Here is a 20286-nt window from a genome sequence, read left to right as displayed (position 1 = left end):
TACGGGATCCTGGCCATTTTTGTTCCAGGGTGACATCGGGGCCCCGCCAGCTGTTTGTGCCTCAGGAGATCTTACGGGATCCTGGCTATTTTTGTATTTCCGGGATGACCTCGGGGCCTCGCCGGCTGTTTGTGCACCAGGAGATCTTACGGGATCCTGGCCATTTTTGTTCCGGGGTGACCTCGGGGCCCCGCCGGCTGTTTGTGCCTCAGGAGATCTTACGGGATCCTGGCTATTTTTGTATTTCCGGGATGACCTCGGGGCCTCGTCGGCTGTTTGTGCACCAGGAAATCTTACGGGATCCTGGCCATTTTTGTTCCGGGGTGACCTCGGGGCCCCGCCGGCTGTCTTTGCTCCCTTAGGAGGTCTTGCGCAAGGTTCAGGCTCATTGGCCTTACTGTCGCTTCGTCATCTCAGCTGGTTTTATGCCTAACTGAGGTCTTGTTCATTTTTCTGAATTATTTTCCTGCAAAGTAAGAGCTTACACAGAGCGTATATAACGAGAATACTTCGTTGTTAATTCAATAATATTCATCAATAAATAGTATGTTGCCCAAGACATTTTAACTCTATATTTCCGTTTTCAATTTATAAAATACTATTCTCGAACATGTAAAATATTGTGAACAGTGTAAGTATTACTTGCACTTTATAATTCTGTGATCAATAATAACTGCAAAATGATAAATGAAAGTTGTATAAAAGACTCTTGATCTTGAGGTTTGTCTGGTGGTAATGATGATTAATAATCAATTGCTTGCAGTAGTTGTGGATCATGCATAAGCTAATAAATCATTTATGATGGCATCGTTGTAATATTTGTAAAGGATTTGGGTACTTACCTCTCAATGATCAAGAGCTAAGTCGACCACTTTGGCATGGGTTGTGTGGGCGCGTCACTTTGCTCCAATCCCATCAAACTCAATCTTGAAAGATTGATATTTTTGGTATTTGGCCGACCTGCTCGATCGGTTGTTGTGCTCCACTAAATCCAAATTCGAGATTTGCACCCATCTTCAAGCTGGCCAACAGGGCCGAGCTCCTTTCAGTCTTGCTACTCCTACCGGCCGGCCGACCCTTTCTCTCCAACTCATTTAATGAAGGGGCAGACGGGATAAACGGAACGGGGAAGAAGGAGACTTGTCTGACTCACTTGAACCTCCACATTCCTTGTTATTTCTTCTTCTTCTTCTGGCCAATCACATACTTATAAAGCAAGCAATTGCCCTTAATAAAATCATTTAGGAAACAATTCGGGCAGGTCGGTGGAGGTTTGTGGAACGGCGGTCCCACCAACTCTTTCACTTTCTCGGGATTCTGAGGCATTAAAATATTAATGGCATCATCCACACTCAGCTGAAACAACCCTTTCTCTGTGTCCTTCTTCCCCAAGCACACTCCTGCGCATCCCATCACCACTCGCCCCACGCGTTCCTTGAACTGTGCCGCCATGCCGTAGGCCACGAAACCATCGTAACTTATCCTCATAAGATCCATATTGGTAACATTAAGCGCATCCATAAGAGCCCTGACGCACTGGGCCTGAAACGCGTTGGTCCTCTCAGGTCGGGTCATGTAGGAATTGCCGAAAAATTGGAGGTCTGGGACATAGACATTGAACTTGGACTTCAATTGAGGGACGAAATAATTGAATCGCAACATTGCATTGGCTCCGAAGCCGTGTAGGCTTGGAGCGGACGTGAGTTTTGGGAACCCAGCAGTGCATGACGATGCCATCGCCGAGCTCTGTGCCATCGCCGAGCTTGATTTCTTCATCCTTGGGAGGCGCGTGTTATTGGAATATTCAAAAAGCAATTGTGACCCACAATCAACTTTTGTAATCCCACATCGTGATTCGCAAAACAATTCCTGGGAGGCCAAATTTTAATCAGTTGACCTTTCTCGTATTCCCATAACCGTAAGGCAACTGTACAATCAAATAGAAACCCAAATCAATAACGCAAATCTTAGGCCACGTGATCATCCCAGAAGACGTGTCCGCTCAAAGCCCAAACCAGAAACCAATGCCTTTACAAGTGGACCTTAGCTTAGCTAAGAAATCCCTGGACGTCGTCTGGCACAGAAGCTCATTGGAGGGGCCACCTGCTAGTTCTTGGCAAGGAAATATGAAGAAAATGTGCGGATGAGCAATGAAAGAGTGGCGGTGATCATCACAGGACAGACGTTGAACTGAATAATGGCGAACTTCTCAGCCTTGAGGTACCAAACACCGAATAGGTCAAATTCGAAGGACTTGGCCCCATGGAGCGCTGGTGACGCTGGCCACTTTCAAGATCGATGGCGACGACATCGGCAACACCGACATCGTTCAGTTTCGCGCTGACCTACATGGTCGCGTTGCTGCATGGTCGCACCGACCTCACTGGTTGGAGCTCGACTAGACCCGTGACTTCCTCCTCAGGTCGGCGCGTCTTTGGCAGCTCGAGCTCCTTTCAGTTCTGCTACTCCGACCAGCGAAACCATTGACCTCCTGTATTACGCAAACCACAGCCGAGAGCGGCAACTGGACGCGACTATCATTTTTGTCCGACCTGAAATGTGAACCCGATCTCAAACACCGCTCCGACCTCGATCACATCCAAGCTCGCGCACGGGTCCTGAATGAGTGTGGTCGTCGAATTTGCCGATGACAGAGCCACCTTTGTGCTTCGCCAGCTTTCCACAAACACGGCTCTGAGCTCGATCACAATTCTGAGCTCGAGCACGGATCCGACCTGAACGAGCAATCTATCGCTGTGGTCGTCGGATTTGCTGAGTTCCTTTCTGTCTTGCTAAACACGGCTCCGACCTCCTTTTTTCTCACGGACGCCTCTTCTCTTTCTCTCACCTTCCTCTTCTCTCTCTTTTTTTTTATATATATATACAGCGGACCTCAGAATTTCAACAATACATATATTCCTCACCCTTTTTTTTTTTTTACAGAAAATATTCACCAGACTTCAAAGAAAAAATCAGCCGTAATAAAATCTAATAAATATTAAAATAAATTATCTGAAAGACCATCAAAATATTCTTTAGCACAATGAACCTTTCTTTTCAGCTGGGTTATCTGCTCAAACTTTCGTACCTTATGTGGATCTCAAAGGGTGGATCTGAAAACTTTTGAGATAGTAAAATCTCTTTCGTGGAGGGCACATTCCCGGCCAAGCTCGGCGAGGGGTTAAAAGGAATGGGTGGTTGGTTGTTTGGAGTTGTAGGACTGGAAAATAAGAACCGCTGCCCCTCTTGGGCAGAGCTCAGATTATTTGGAATGACGTTAAGGTTATTTTCTTGGTGGTTTGCCATTGTGGATCTCAGTGGGTTTTGAAAGTGAAAACTCCGGTGATGAAAAGATCTCCTTCGTTTCCCACAGACGGCGCCATTTGATAAATATTTTTCTCTTCCTGGTCCATGATAGATCTGGTTTTCTTCTGGGTCCCTTCTCGCTGGGCTCTCTGATGGGTCTCTCCATGTTCTACTTGGTGAAGGGACCTGTAAAATAAGAAAGAATGGTCAGGGGCCTACCGGGGGTGCCCCGGTGGAGGCCCTCCGACGCTCAAGTCAGATTTTATGGCTCAGAGTAGTATATTTAGGCAAGAGTTGCAGAAAGAATAAAAATGGTGTCCAGGAAGGAGAAGGAAGAAGAAGAGAGAGAGACCCCCTCTACGTGGCCTCTACTGTGATATATATATCTGTTTCTCTGCCACAATGCTAGCTGTCTTCTGCCGTCTAGCTAGCTCCGTATGTACGGATGTGTCAGGCGCCTGCTCCATGCGTAACGGCAATTGATTCTCCTCTGATACGCATCCGAAAGGACCTACCAGCGGGGCATCTTGGTCATTTTCCCCTTTCTGGGCTGGGTTGAATGGTAGGGCTGAAGTTGAGCCTGGTGAGGGCCTGATTACTGGGCCGAGAGGTTTGGGCCGGCTTGATTGAGGAGTTTAGGCGGAGTCCGACCCTGTGACCGATCGGGCTGGACCTGACTCTCGAGGGGAATATTGAAGCCTTCGGGTCATGAACTGTTTTCATGGGCCTGGCCTTTAGACCGGGGTGAAGAAATCCAGCGATCATCAAATATAGTTACAAATTATAATTCACGTAAGCTTTTTGTAAATTTTATTTTACAATATATGATATTTAATAATTATAAAATTAATTAATTTAATATTTTTAATAATTATTTTTTTTATTACAGTTGATACTAATACAGGAATATTGAGAGAAAAATGCTCAAAATCTTGGATGGGTCTCATTCTAAACTAAAATCCAAACGGGCTTAACCAAAGGTCATTCTACATTAAAGTCCTAAAAGTAGAAATTTTTGTCCTCTTAATCATAAAGTCTAAATTTCAGTGTGATAAGATTACCAATAAATTATTAAACAGGCAATTTCGTGATCTATTTTATTATTCGTTCTTTTTTTATAATATTTAAAAATATTTACTATTTAATTTTTAAATATTATTATTATTATCATCAAGTTAATTTCTGCATTTTTAAATAATTTATTGTATTAATAATTTATTAAATTTCGAATAAATTTTAAAATTTTAAAATTTCAGTTATAAACCTATAATCTGTATTATAAAAAAAAGTGGCAGAGCCAATCATCATTGATTATTATTAATTAATAAATATTTTAAAAATTATTATTTAATATTTTTATTATAAAAAATTAACTAATTTATTTATTTATTTTTTAAAATATATTAAAACATCTCAATAGTTAAAGTCTATTGAAAGGTTTATACTAATAATTTGAAACATTTTACTGCTATTTTTAATACTAAATAGTATTAGTTAACGTGCAACTGTTAATACTGTATTCATAATTTTTTTTTTATATATTTATATTTTTTATATAAAATAATTTTTAAATAATTATTAGTATTATAAAAAATAATAAAAAAATTGATAAAATATAAAAATTAATATAAAATAATGTAAAATTTTAATTAATTCAAACTTTTTTAATAAACAGTAAGATTGTTCTCAACAAATAAATATTTAAATATAATAGTTTTTATTTTTATAAAAAATAAATCGTATAAAATTTATAATGATAAAATAAATATAAAATATATGAAAATAAAATTTATAAAAAATATAATATTTATTTTAAAATTAATTAATATTAATTTTTTAATTAACTGAATTTATTTTTAATTATATAACCGAACCAACAATAAATTTAAATAATTTTATTTTTTAAGTCAAAATTACAAATTATCAATAAAAATAATTTGCGCATTAATTATTATTATAATTTTTCATACTAATAATATCATCTACAAATCTATACTATATATATATATATATATATATAGTGAAAAGAGAAAAAATAATAGGATTATCAATTTTACTCTTATATTATTTAATTATTTATAATTGATTTTAAATTTTGAAATAATATTTATTTTATTATTTAAATAATTTTTTAAAATGATTTTAGATATTTATCATTTAAAATTAATGTATGTTTAAATTTCTTACTTATGAGTTTAAGTAATTTTATTTGATCATTATGTAAGATAATTATTAAAAATTAATAATATTTAAAATAATTTTTTTAGATAAGATTATTAAAATAATGAATTTAAATATTAATTAAAAATATAAAATAACTATCATATAACGTATTATTAGATTTATATTTAAATATTAAATAATTATGAAAAATATTATGAAACGAAAATTTTATTAATATTATTATTCGATAATAAATAGTTATTCTAATTATTAATAATTATATAAAAATTAAAATTAAATATTAATTAATTATAAAAAAGAACATAAAAATAATAGTTTTGATAATATAAAATTATTAAATAATGGGTTGATCTTTTAATTATAATAATTTTATTTTATTTTTAAAGTAAAAATAATAATTATTATTAAAATTAATTTAAAATTGATAAATAAGTATATAAATTTTAGATTATACATAAATAGTAAAAAAATTTAAATTTTAATATTAAAAATTATAAGATAATAAATAATAATATAACTCAGATAATAATAAATTATTTTTTAATTAAGAATATTAAAATTAATAAAAAATTAATTATATAATTTGTTATTATCCGAATTATATCATTATTTATTATCCTATAATTTCTAACATCAAAATTTAAATTTTTTTATTATTTATATATATCCTAAAATTTACATACTTGTTTATTAATTTTAAATTAATTTTGATAATTTTTTACTTTAAAAATAGAATCTAATTGTTATAATTAAAAGACCTAACACATTATCTAATAAACTATTATATTCTTTTTTATAATTAATTAATATTTAATTTTAATTTTGATATAATTATTAATAATTAGAAAACCATTTATTATCGAATAATTTAATATTAATAAAACTTTTATTTTATATTATTTTTCATAATTATTTAATATTTAAATGTAAATCTAATAATATGTTATATGATAATTATTTTTTATATTTTTAATTAATATTTAAACTCTTTATTTTAATAATCTTATCTAGAAAAAATTAATTTAAATATTACTAAAATTATTAATTTTTAATAATTATCTTACATAATAATTAAATAAAATTAATTAAACTCATAAATAAAAAATTTAAACATACATTAATTTTAAGTGATAAATATTTAAAGTTATTTTAAAAAATTATTTAAATAATAAAACAATTATCTATTTTAAAATTTAAATTTAAATTTAAATTTCCTATCTAAATATTTTCAAATTTAAACAATTAAATCTTAGTTTATAAAAAATAATTATTTAAATTTTTTTATACATTTATTAAAATTTTTAAGTACATATATATAATTAATAATGTAAAATAATTTATTAATCAATTTATGTAAAATTTTAAGATAAATAACTTATTTTTATATTTAAGCAATTTATTAAAATAAAATTTCAATTTGTTTTTGGTAACTAATAATATATATATTCGTATTAATATAAAAAATATTTTAAAAAATTATTATATAAACATACTTGATTATTAAAAATTAGTATATTTAAAATAGAAAAAATATATTTTTTTGAAATGGAATTGGGGATTGGGGGAGAATAAGTCACCCATATTATAATGAATATAATTAAAAACGTGCACCCACTTTGTATAAAGTTAATAATATATAATATTAGATTGCATATAATTGTATATATACACATCCCTTTCTGTCAGTGGTGAAGAATTAAAATGTTATTCATATTTTAAAAATTTAATAGTATTTTCATTAATTTTAATTATTTAATATTATAAAAATTTAAAATATTATTAATATAAAGAGAATAATTAATATAGATTTTTATAAAATTAAAAAGTTAACTAATAAGTTTTTTATATTATAAAAACTAAATAAAAAATATTTAATTGCTTAAATTAGTAAAAAAATTAATTAATATATTTTATAAAATTAAAAAATAATTAATTAATTTTTCTTTAATATAAATATTAAATAATAAATTTTTTATGTAATTAAATTAAATTTGAAAAAGGAATAAAGGGTTTTTGGAAAAAAGAAAAATTTAAAGCTCAGCTGCGCTTATATCAATCTTCAAAAATTCAGATGAAGCCTGATGGAGGACCAGCGCCAAAACATCGCCACCGCTCAAAAATTTTGCACCAGCCGGGAATCGAACCCGGGTCTGTACCGTGGCAGGGTACTATTCTACCACTAGACCACTGGTGCTAGGGTGTCATTAAATTATATCTATTTTAATTTTTTCTGAAACTCTTCTGACTTCAATTTAAATATTCATTAAACGATTGATTTTAATTCAATTAAAGTATTTTTTTACTCCTTACATTTCAAATAAATTTACCTTTTCTGATTACAATTTAATAGATTTTAAATATTTACACTAAAAATAATAACTAAATTATAATATCATTTTTTGAAGTATTCCTATAAATATTATTAATTTTAATTTTAATTGTGTTTTTTTAAATATTATTATTATTATTTCCATATTATAATTATTATAAGCAATCATTATTAAACATAGTTTAAATATTTTCTAATAAAAAAATATTTGCTAAATATTGATATTAGAAAAATAAATAAAATAAAATAATGTAATTATTAAATGATAAAAAAATAGTTTTTTAGTGTTTTTTCTCTTTGATTTTCATTCTTTATTAAAGAAATTAACGTGATTATAGAAGTTTTCGCATATTGAAATATATTGTACTATTTATATCAAAAATTCAAAATTTTTGCTATTTTATAATTTAATTTAAAATTTTAAAAATTAGTAAATTTATTTAAAATTATTTTTAAAACTTTATTATTTTATTTCACTCTCAGTGCAAAAAATTATAATAAGATTTCTTCTTAATTTTTAATTCTGACTCTAAATTTTTTTAAGTTTTAATTATGTATGCTCTTAGTGTAAGCTATATACTTTATATCTTCAAGTCCCAGCTTATATTATTAAATAATAATAGAAAATTAATAGTATAGATAATAAAATTATAATTTCTATTTTTTATTATATTGATATGGTTTAAATATAATAAAATTTATTATAATAAATTCTTAACAAAATAAAAAGTAAGAAAGGAATAAATATAAAATCCGTTATAATTTTTATTGGTATTAATGATAAATTAAAAAAAGTTAAAGTTGTTATTTTTTTGCATCAACCAAATAGAGATAAAGAAAAATAAATTTAAAATTTTTTAATTTAGTTATATTAATTTTTAAAAATTTAAATATAATTGTAAACAATTAAAAGATAGTATTAGAATCTACAAAAGCTTATGAGAATTATTAATTTATAACTATATTAATATTACTGCTTATATTATTTAAATTTACATATGAAAATTATTCATTAATTTTTACTATAAATTCAATAGAATAATTGAGAAAATTACTCATAAATTTCACTAAAAGTATAAAATAAATGCAATGACAATAATTAGAATATTTAGATATGGATACTTATTTATAACTACAATAATTTTTTTTTTTAAAAAAAATAATGGATAAGGCTACCAAAAAAGTTTTTAAACAATTTTCATTAGCTTAAATATCAACTAAGCAGCAATATAATATAGGGAATCAAATTAGAAAATTTTTCAAGAATAGGTGAAAGTGCAAAAACATAAAATTTATCTTCATCATAGCCTTTCAACCATGGACCTATATATTGAGAGAAAAATGCAATTGAGACAACCAGTAACACATGTTAGCAAATTGTCTCTTCATCGTTAGTTAGTTTCTAATAAAATATTTTTTCTTTTTTTTTTTTTTCAAAAGTTTCTAGAAAAAGTTAAACGAATGAACAAAGTAGGAAATAAAATGAGAATTTTTCTATTACACTTAAATTATAATTTTATTAGCCACTAATTATTTATTATCATATTAAATTTCAATTTCCTCTCTAAATATTTTTAAATTTAAACAATTAAATGTTAGTTTATAAAAAATAATTATTTAAAATTTTCTCATGCATTTATTAAAATTTTTTAAATACATGTATATATAATTAATAATGCAAATAATTTATTAATCAATTTATTTAAAATTTTAAAATAAATAACTTATTTTATATTTATAAAATTTATTAAAATAAAATTTCAATCTCTGAAATTCCTTTTGACAAGTAATAATTAATATATATATATATGTTATTTTTTTTATAATATAATAGATTTTGAATAAAAATAAATAATCATCTATTCAATTTTAAATTTTAAATATTAATACAGTTATGTATTTTAATAATTACTAATTAACTCTTAAAATTAATTTAACAAATAAAAATATTCTCTACTTTTATATTTAAATATAATTATGAATAATTAAAAAAACTATTATTATCAAATAAATATTTAAAATATAACTATTATTTTCTTTCATAACTATATTCTAAATAAATACTTAATTCTTATAATCAATTATACTATTGATTATAATAAGTAAATAATAAATAATCATATTCTCAATAAGTAAATTGTAGTGAAGAATCAAAATAGAATTGAATAATTTTTATTCCATGCTTATATCATAAAAAAACTCATTAGCTAACTTCTTAGTATTATAAAATATATTAAAATATTATTAAAATTTTAAAAATTTATTAATTAATATTTTTATTAATTTTAATTATTAAATATTATAAAAAAATTAAAAAAATTAAAAAAATTATCAATACATAAAAAAACTAATTAATAGATATTTTTATAAAATTGAAAAATTTATTAATAAATTTTTTATATTATAAGAACTAATAATAAAATATTTAATTTATTTTATTAATTAAATTTATGAAAAAACTAATTAGTGATATTTTAAAAATTTAAGAGATATTTTAACGTATATTTTAAAATTTGAAAACTAACTACTAAATTTTTCTTTAATATAAAAATTAAATAATAGATTTGACATCTAATTAAATTAAATCTAAGAAAGGAATAAGGGTTTTTTTTTTTAAAAAAAATAAACATATTAGAGCTCAGCTGCGCTAGATATTCAAAATCTTGAAATTTCAAATGAAGCCAGGAATCGAACCCGGGGGTCTGTACTGTGGCATGGTACTATTCTACCACTAGCTAACTGGTGCTTGTTGCCCAGAGAGAAATTTTGAATCTAGTTTAAGTCTTAAAACTCTTTTTCTTTATTTCAAATATCATTTAAACTCCATCTACCCTTCTAATGCAGGTTTTAAGTTAATTCAATTAAAATATTATTTTTATCTCTTTATATCTTAAATAATTTTATTTTTCAATTAGAATTTAATATATTTTAAATATTTAAACTAATAATAATATATTTAAAGGAATTACATGTATAAAACTAAAAAATGTGGTGTTTTAGTCTTTAAACACATGATTGTCATGCATATAAATTTAAGTCGTAAATTACTTTGCGACTTAATCAAAAATTGTTTTGCGATTTAATTAAAATATTCAAATTTTCGGTTGTACCTATTTCATTATCTTCTTTTTCTCGTTTTTTGAGAAAGAGTTTTTTTTATATTTTTCTTTCTTGAAAATCTCTCTTTTTTCTCTATTATTCAAGTCAGTTGTTGGAGAGTGAATCCCTTCCTCACCACTTTTGAGTGGATTTATTTATTTCGTTTATTTTTTTATTTGATTTCTTTAGTTGCTTTTTCAGATGAGGTTTATCGGTGAGAAAATTTAAGATTTAAGTAAGAGAGTGTAAGTCGTGAAGCCAATGCATGTGGTTGTTATTGTTATTGTTATGGTCCTGACATAAATTTAAGTGATTGAGTCTTCTGTGGATTGAGTTTGATACATCTAGAGATGCTTATTATGCCACAAATTTGCTCATTATGCCACAAATTTGGTATTCGATCTAATGAAAAGACTAGGAGCATTGTCTCTCCCTCTCACTATGCTCTTGTTCAACTCCGTTCCATTTCGCCTTTCGGTGGCTTGAAGTTTTTGTGCTGATGATGGTTGTGCATTTGATCTATGGGAGCTATTCAGTTGCCATGGTGTATTTTGGTTTTTAATATTTTTTCTTTGATGATTTTGAGTTTGGCCGGTGATTTCTGACATAGATTGCTCACTATTTTCATCATTTCTAGGTGGTTCTCATCATATTGACATCGGTACTCTCAGTAATTAAGGATGCTTTGAAGTCGTCGAATCGGATCGAATTCTGTTAGTTAGGATTTTTTTATATTGGGCTAAAGTTATTTTTATGGATTTAGAATTGTATTTTAATGTTTTTTATTTTAAGGCTTGAGACCTCTTATATTATACACTCTTGAATGTTTATCTTTAACCAAAAAAAATCAAAATATTCTTTGTTGATTAATTAAAAAAATCTTTATTTTCAAGTTTATTAGATAAAACATGCTATGCAATCAAAATTTTAAATTTTGAATAATAAAATTAATTTTTTTTTATCACTATTATAATCACAGTGTTAAATTAAATTTTTACAAGTTAATAATAAATTATATTATAATTCTTAAAATTTTATTAAATTAATAAAATAATCTTTAATATACATATTTTTGTTTTAACAATCTTATTTTTCTCTTATTTTTGTTTTAACAATCTTATTTTTCATCAATTCCATTATTTACCTTTTCATTCTCACTTTTATATTTAAGTAATAAAAGTTTAATATTAGAAGAAATTTTATAGACTAAAATATATAATATTTTAATTTATTTAATATTATTAATATGAAATAAAATTTTCTATATATGAAAAGTATGCACCTAATTCACAATGTTGTATAAATATTTAACGAAATATTTTACTATACAATATTTATATGTGATATTTTTATGCAATAGAAATTCATTTGTAATAAATATTTATTATATATAATAAATATAAAATATTTTTACTTTGAATAAATAATTTAAATTAAGAGACTACTATATTATAATTTATTATTAATTTTTTAAATTTAATTTAGTTTTTTATCATAATTATAATAAATTAAAAAAAATAATTTTATTAGCCAATATTTAAAATTTTAGATACAAATGTGAATTAATGTAAATTTTTAATAATATATTATTATATGTAATAAATATAAAATATTTTTATTTTATTAATAACTTTAAAAATTATATTATAATTTATTATTATTTTTTAAACTTTGAAAAATGAGTTTTAAAAAAAATGCATATACAATATTAAATTTGAACAATTTATATATATATATATATATATATATATATATATATATAGTTGGTCTAAAATAAGTTAATTGAGAAGTGATATTCTTAAATTTATGTAGTTATGTCCAAGTGACACTTTTTAAATTATTTATTTATAGTAAGTGGCACACTTAATAGATTTTATTTTTATTTTAAATTATATTTTTATATTTAATAATGTTACTAATTAATATGTTCATAATAAATGTAATATATTATGTTTAGTATTATAATTTATATATAATTTTTTAATTTTCTAACATTACTAAGACTTTTTAATTTTTTATCATTACTATTATAATTTTTATATATTTTTAATTTTATTTTTATATAAAATAATAATTAATATTTATATATATCAAATAAAATTTATTATTTTTATTATCACTATTAATCTCGTTGTATAATAAGTACATTGATTGTTATTAATTTTTTGATTTCCTACTATATTTTAATATAATACATTATTATATTATAAAAAAGTTTTATTGTATTTTATTATTAAAAAATATTATATTTTTTATTTTAATAATAAATGAAATGTTAAAAATATATTTATAAAAATTGAGTAACTATTATATAAAAAATATTTAGGCAATAAAATAAATTACTGTAAAAAGTATATAAATATATATATAAATTCATAACAAAATATTTTATAAATTTTTTTTACTATTTTACAACACTGTTAGTTTATTAATTTGACAATTTTTTAAAATTATGTCTAATATAATCTAATTAATAAATATTATATAAATATTATATATTTTTATTCATTTAATATGAATAATTATATAGAATAAATATATATATATAATTTATTAAAATTATTATAAAAAATATTAATTGTGATAAAACATAAAACTATTAAAAAATTAATAGAACTAATTGTATAAAATATTATCAAATAAAAAATAAAAAAAAATAATTTATAAAAAATAAATAGATATAAATAATTAAAATATAATAAAAAAAATTAATATAATAAGAATTACACATTTTAAACAATCAAGTTATTAAATTTAAATTATTATAATTTATCATATTAATAATTATGATAATTTTTAATCTCTTTACTCTTTACAAAAATATAACTGTGGTATAGCACAATTTCTTCATACAATTTTATTTTTTCCAATTTTAAATGACTTTTTTTATTATTCTCTTGATATTTAAGTATGAAATGTATTGCTATAATGTCAATTTAATCCTTTTGAATAGATAAAAGTTGGTTGAGAATTCTTTTATTCAAATGTTGGGATTCTTTGATTCAAATACTTCTCTTTTTCCATAGTCACCACTACTATGACGATGGCTATCCACCATTATTAAAATTTTGTTTTTTTAAAATATTAATAATATATGATAATAAATACTAAAATTTTTAATTTATTTAATGTAATGAAATTTAGTGATATATGACTTATACTTATTAATAATATTTGAGATTTTTAAATTTTTTACTCTAAAATTAAAAATCATGCATATTAATTAAATTTCTAATTATTTTTTATTGTTATCTTTTTTGTTTTATGGCAATAAATAGGATGCATATTTAATCAATAATTTTTTATATTATTTTAAATTTTAAAAAATAAAATAATATATTATAATCTATTTTTCATCAACCAATAATTTTAAATTTAAAATTTAGATAGAAGAAAATATTTTGCTACTCTTAACGATGAATTCATATAAAAAATATATTATTTTATAAAATAATTTTATATTGTTTTATATAATAGCAATATAAAAAGCTGCGGATAAACAACTAATTTATTTATAAATTTACCAAAACCATTGTATTGTTTTGCTAGGGATACATGGCATATTTTTCATTGTTTTATTTAATTAATAAATTTACATACATTTTATAATAAAATAATAAAAAATTATTTTGATTGATAAAAAACTATTTAATATACAACTAAACCGTATTGTGGAAAACACTCGCTCATTCGGAATTTTCTCTCTAGATATTTCATCTCTGTTCTCTTTCTAAATTTCTCTTCTCATCTATTAAATATTTTTAATTTTGATTTTTTTTTGAAAAAATTGAAGTTTAATTAAGTTAATTATAAAGGAGAGAGTTTTTTTTTTCTTATCATTTATATGGTATATAATAATTAATAAAGTATGTGAATGTACAATTTGTAGCTGCGGGCACGTCTGTACATTTTTTTTTTCATACGTAAGAGTGAAAGAGTAGAAAATTAAAGTAATCTGAGAAAATTTACACAGATAAAATTTTGTAAGTTGAATGAATTTTTTCATCTAACTTTTGTTAGTTTGAATAGTTTAATTTATTACTCACATAAATACTATTTAATTTTATCTATATTTATGATTTATTTTTTAAATAAAGTTAATCCAATTTATAATTTATTAAATTTATTTTTTATATCTGATTAATTTATAAAAATATTAAACAATTTAAACCATTACTCATAGTGTTCCTTTTTCTCCTAAAAATTCAAAATTTATTTTTTATAAATTTAAATAATTTAATATATAATTTCAATCACATAAATAAAAATAACTATTATTAATTATTATTAAAATGTAATTATAAAAAATAAATATAAATAACTTAGCTTATAAATATTTTTGAAAAGGAAAAATAGTAATATACGTAGAAGTTGAAATATTAAAAATTAAAAATAAATTTTTAAATTAAAATAGAACAAAATAATTTATTGCTATAAAAATAATATTTAGAGTTGCAATTTTATTTATGAGAGAATGGCTATTAAATTTCTGAGTTTTTACAAATTTATTAGTTGGTTTTTATATCAAAATTACATAAGTAGAAATATTTTTATAATTTTATATTAAAATTACAGAAATATTTTTATATTTTATAAAATTAAATTATTTAATAATTTATTAAAAAATTATTAGTGAGTTTATTTAGACTTTAATAAAATAAATAAATAGTATGAATATTTAAATTTATAAGTACTAAATAATATATATATATATATATATATATATATATATATAATTATATGAATAAAAATATAAATATTTAATATAAATTAATGGTATAATTTTTAAATAGGAATAAATTAATAAATTTTTAAAAATATAAGAATTTAATAATAATTTTTCTCTTATTTATTTAAATTTAAAGAAAAATTAGTTAAACACATCTAAATAATTTAAAAAAATTTTAAAGGCACGTAAATGGATACTAAATAATATGTATATTTAAAATTGTATAGATTAAAAATATAAATTAATAGTATAATTTTTAAATATAAAAGAATTAATAAATTTTTTAAAAATTTAAAAATTTAATAATAATTTTTCTCAGAAAAATTATTTAATAATTTAAAAAATTTCAAAAGCCATGGCCCTTGACTCCTCCGTGGATTCGTCGCTGTATGCCATAGAATGAGCAGTTTGATTCATTGATCGTGTAACAAAAGTACAATAGCACCTTGTAAGTTCGTTTATTAGAGTTTCACATTTATTCACAAATTAAAGTAAAATAAGATCCAAAAGAAGAAAAACCGATCAGCATGAAACAAATTTTGAGAGAATGCATTTCCAAAAAAAACATTGCAAAAATTATATTGTCTAAGCCAATATAGAGCTGCACACAGAACCAGAGCTTCAGCTAAATCCACATCCAAAAGCCAAAATCCAGACTGTTGACCACCACCCAAGAATTTTCCTGTGGTGTCTCTAAGAACCCATCCTAACCCAATCCTTTCCTCATTGTTAAGCAAGGATGGATCAATATTATTACATTTAAGCATGGGCTCAGATGGGTGAGAAACAGAGGAACGAGCAACATGTTGCGGAAGCTGTTGCTGTGCTTGAGACCATGCTGATAATTCACAATTTGCCACTTGAATCACTTGCGCTATCATTATCCATTTATCTTGCCAACCCACCAGATTTCGGCTTCTCCATATTTTCCACATTAACATAAAAGCGTGTTGCAGCTGTGAGGAATTTAACCTCTCCACGCGCACAGTAAACCAATCTAGAATTGAAGTATGCTATTCCAAATCCACAATTCCAAGAGTTTCCCAACAATAATAATATACCACAACATTAATTATATATAGAATATAATATTTAATTCAAAATTATTAAATAACTTGAGTTAATTAAAGTGAAAAAGTTACCAAAATTTAACTATTTTTGGATAAAATTACTATAATTCTTTCAAGCTTGATTTTCTATCAATTGATTTTTTGTATAATTAACAATAGTCTGGAAATTAACTAAGAAAGTAAGACCCAAAGAAACATGAGGAAAGGAGACAAGTATAGCATTGATTGTGGAATTGGACCCAGAAAACAGTTATGACAAAGATGTAGATATTGTTGGTGCTCAAATTGTCTCAATTTATTTGGACGACTATATCTGAAATAAATTATTATAAGAAAGATGTATTTTCTTTAAACTACTCTGGATGCAACTAGATGAGTTGCAAAAGATTTCACCATTTAAAGAATTATTCATCAATATCTTTAGTATTTCATCCCGCAGGCCGTTATCATATAAATGAAGGAATTCAAGAAACATATAAGCACATTGCTCACTTTCACTCAGATCGAGATATTGGAATGTTGCTAATTAATATTATAAAACCATTGTGGAATCAAGAAATTGCAAGCTTGAAACATTTCCAAGGAAATGGAGAAGCCTTCCCATGAATTATGTTGTTGACATTTTAGATAATATTTTCAAAGAACCTAGAAATGTTGGAATTTCGGTCTCTCAAAAATTCCAACCTCTGGAATTAACTCAGACAAAAAAAAAAAAAAAACACTATCCAAATTATTTAAACAATCTAAATCTTACGTTCTGTTTTTCTTTTAACGCATTCTAGGTTTATTCTGCTGAAAATATTTTATATATGCATGGTTTGGCATAAATGAATATTCCAAAGGGAAGGAAAACAAACTACATCGTAAAACATCAAGATTTAATTGTTGCTCTATTATTTTGAAAAAAATAATTTTTTATTTATCAGCTGTCAATGTTTAGTACGTAAAAAGCTTTCTATTTATGTCTAAAATGATCCTCATGTGGTTAACGCTCATGATTTCGTATTTGAGACCTCCCCTTATGACCAAATGACAATCAATCTGTGAAACTCCAACAACACTCCAAATGGCTATACTTGTTATTTCTATGACCTTAATCTCCATTGGAGCTGGTGACATTAGGTCATGTTCCTTAGCATTTGTTGGACAAAAGATTTGACTCAAAAAACAAAAGGGTTTCGGAGAGCTACTTTGGATGGTGCTATGCCTGTACAACAATTGTTGTCCTCATATCTATGACAACAGTTGTTTATATTCAAGAACATCATTGTTGGAAAGTGGGAAATGGTGTTCCTGCAATTCTTATGTTCTTGTCCATTTTCTTATTCTTTGTTGCTTCTTCACTTTACTTCAAGCAAAAAGAATGCACAATTTGCTTACCGGCTTTGCACAAGTTCTCGTGGCTACTTGCAAGAATAGAAAAGTTTCATTCTCTCCAAGAGATTCAGATAGAAAGTATTACTACGAGAAGAATTCAGAATCCATTGTACCGATTGAGAATCTAGGGTATTATTATATTATTAAAGTGGTAACTAAAGAAACCAATACATTAATATTAATAAAAAAAAAATTATTGTCATGCATCATCAGAAACCCAAAATAATGTTTAACTTTAGATGGCAGCATCAAACCCATGGAGACTTTGCACAGTAGAGAGAGTAGAAAAACTCAAAGTTTTCATTAGAGTTATCCCTTTAGGGATTATGATCTCGATAAACGTTAGCCAAGACTCATTGTAAGTGCTTCAAGCATAGACAGACACTTGACCTCCAATTTCGAAATTCCAACAGGCCCTTTTGCTATGTTCTTAGTGATCTCTATAATAGCATAGATTGTCCTGTATGATAGAGTAATCCATCCCTTGGCATCAAAAATCAAGGGTGAGCCAGTGAGACTTGGTGTTAAACTGAGGATAGGAATTCGTTTATTCTTTTCTTGGCCATTGTAGTTGCAGAAATTGTTGAGAATATTCCACAAAGAAAAGAAATCATGGAAGATCATTTAAACAATCCTCAAGCTGTGTTAGAGATATCTGCATTGTGGCTCGTATCACAGTTTTGTTTGAATGGCTTAGCAGAAGCATTCAACTGCATAGGCTAATAAGAGTTCTTTTACTCAGTTTCCCAAGAACCTCTCAAGTATTGTTGGAGCTCTATCTAGATTAGGAACGACAGTGGCAAACTTATTGGCAACTGTAATTTTGAATACTGTTGATCAAATTACATCAAAAGGAGGCAACAATGGATGGGTTCCAGATAATATTTACGAAGGTCATTGTAATAAGTACTATGGGCTTCTTACAACTATGAGTTTTGTGAATTTGATGTATTTTGTATTATGCAGTTGGGCATATGGTCAAAGGTTGGGGATAATAACCAGAAAGAAGAAGTAATATATATTCTAGGTAATATGAAAGATGAAGGTAAAGTTATGAAAGGAGAAGAGGTATCAAGAGTTTAATTAGTGTATTTCTTTGATGGATTCTAGTGTAGTCATTTGTGCGATTATATTTTAAAATATATATAAATATATAGAGAAATTTGAAATATGAGATATGAATTTGATAAAGATATATGTTTTATTCAATTGATTAGAATTATGAATATATTTTATTCTAATAAACAGGGAAAGAATTTTTTAATTGTAGATTTAAAATAATTTGTAAAATATTTTTATTTCCAATTCACTCTAAAAAGCTCATAACAACTAAAATGGTGTACTTTGAAATCTATAATTTATTAATAATCTATAATAATATTTATCTAAATTCTCAATTACAAATATAATTATATACGACTTGGCATCAGTAGTATCTATTAATATGTTATATGATTCATTTAGTTTATTTGTAATCTATAAAAGGTTATTATTGAAATATTATATATTAATATTCATTTACAACATTATTATTATTATTATTATTATTTTAAACTTTGTTATTTTAAGGACAATTCGATGGTTATTACTTGTAAATTGACAAATCAAAATAATTTAAAGAACATTAATTAATTAATTACTTTAAATTTGGTTGTGACTATATTGTGCTTGTATTATGTTGTCATAATCCGATTGTGCAATGTTATGAGTTCTCGAACAACTTATATGCTCTAATTAGGATGTTGGAGTGAATATTTGTGATAATATTATATAGGTTATACTAAAATATATATGAGCAATTTACGATGGGATTGTTTGAGACTTGATAGTTGTTAAATTACATTCAAGCAATCAATGTGATTTATCTCATTTATACTAGTATTGTTTTTAAAGTTGAGAATTCTCAAATTTAAATCCGATCGGAGTTAATTGTAATAAAAATAAAATTTTAAAAAAATTTAAATTTTTTAAAAATAAAAAATATTTAAATAAATATGTTAAATTATACATAAATATTAACTAAATAACAAGCACTACATTCATTTCAAAATTATTAGCTAAAAGTTTATTTAGTTTAATTATTGAGTGCAAGTTATAAATAGTCAATATTTTATCACTCTTAGGTGAATATCTTATAATGAGTAGATGGAATGGCTCCAACTTGAGACTTTACCCACCTCTTACATCTTAAT

General features: G+C 24.9%; 1 non-coding gene and 2 pseudogenes across 1 annotated transcript; 1 reads left to right on the top strand and 2 right to left on the bottom strand.

The window, feature by feature from the left end:
- Positions 1-1158: 1158 nt before the first annotated feature.
- Positions 1159-16528, bottom strand: LOC122722226 (annotated as a pseudogene).
- Positions 7614-7684, bottom strand: TRNAG-GCC. The gene has a single exon. It is a non-coding gene; the product is annotated as a tRNA-Gly (tRNA).
- A 1231-nt stretch (positions 16529-17759) lies between the features above and the next one.
- Positions 17760-19177, top strand: LOC110623182 (annotated as a pseudogene).
- The last annotated feature ends 1109 nt before the right edge of the window (positions 19178-20286 follow it).

The sequence above is a fragment of the Manihot esculenta genome, chromosome 17, assembly GCF_001659605.2.
Source record: "Manihot esculenta cultivar AM560-2 chromosome 17, M.esculenta_v8, whole genome shotgun sequence".
Classification (NCBI taxonomy): Eukaryota; Viridiplantae; Streptophyta; class Magnoliopsida; order Malpighiales; family Euphorbiaceae; genus Manihot; species Manihot esculenta.
This window is presented reverse-complemented; position numbering and strand designations above follow the sequence as displayed.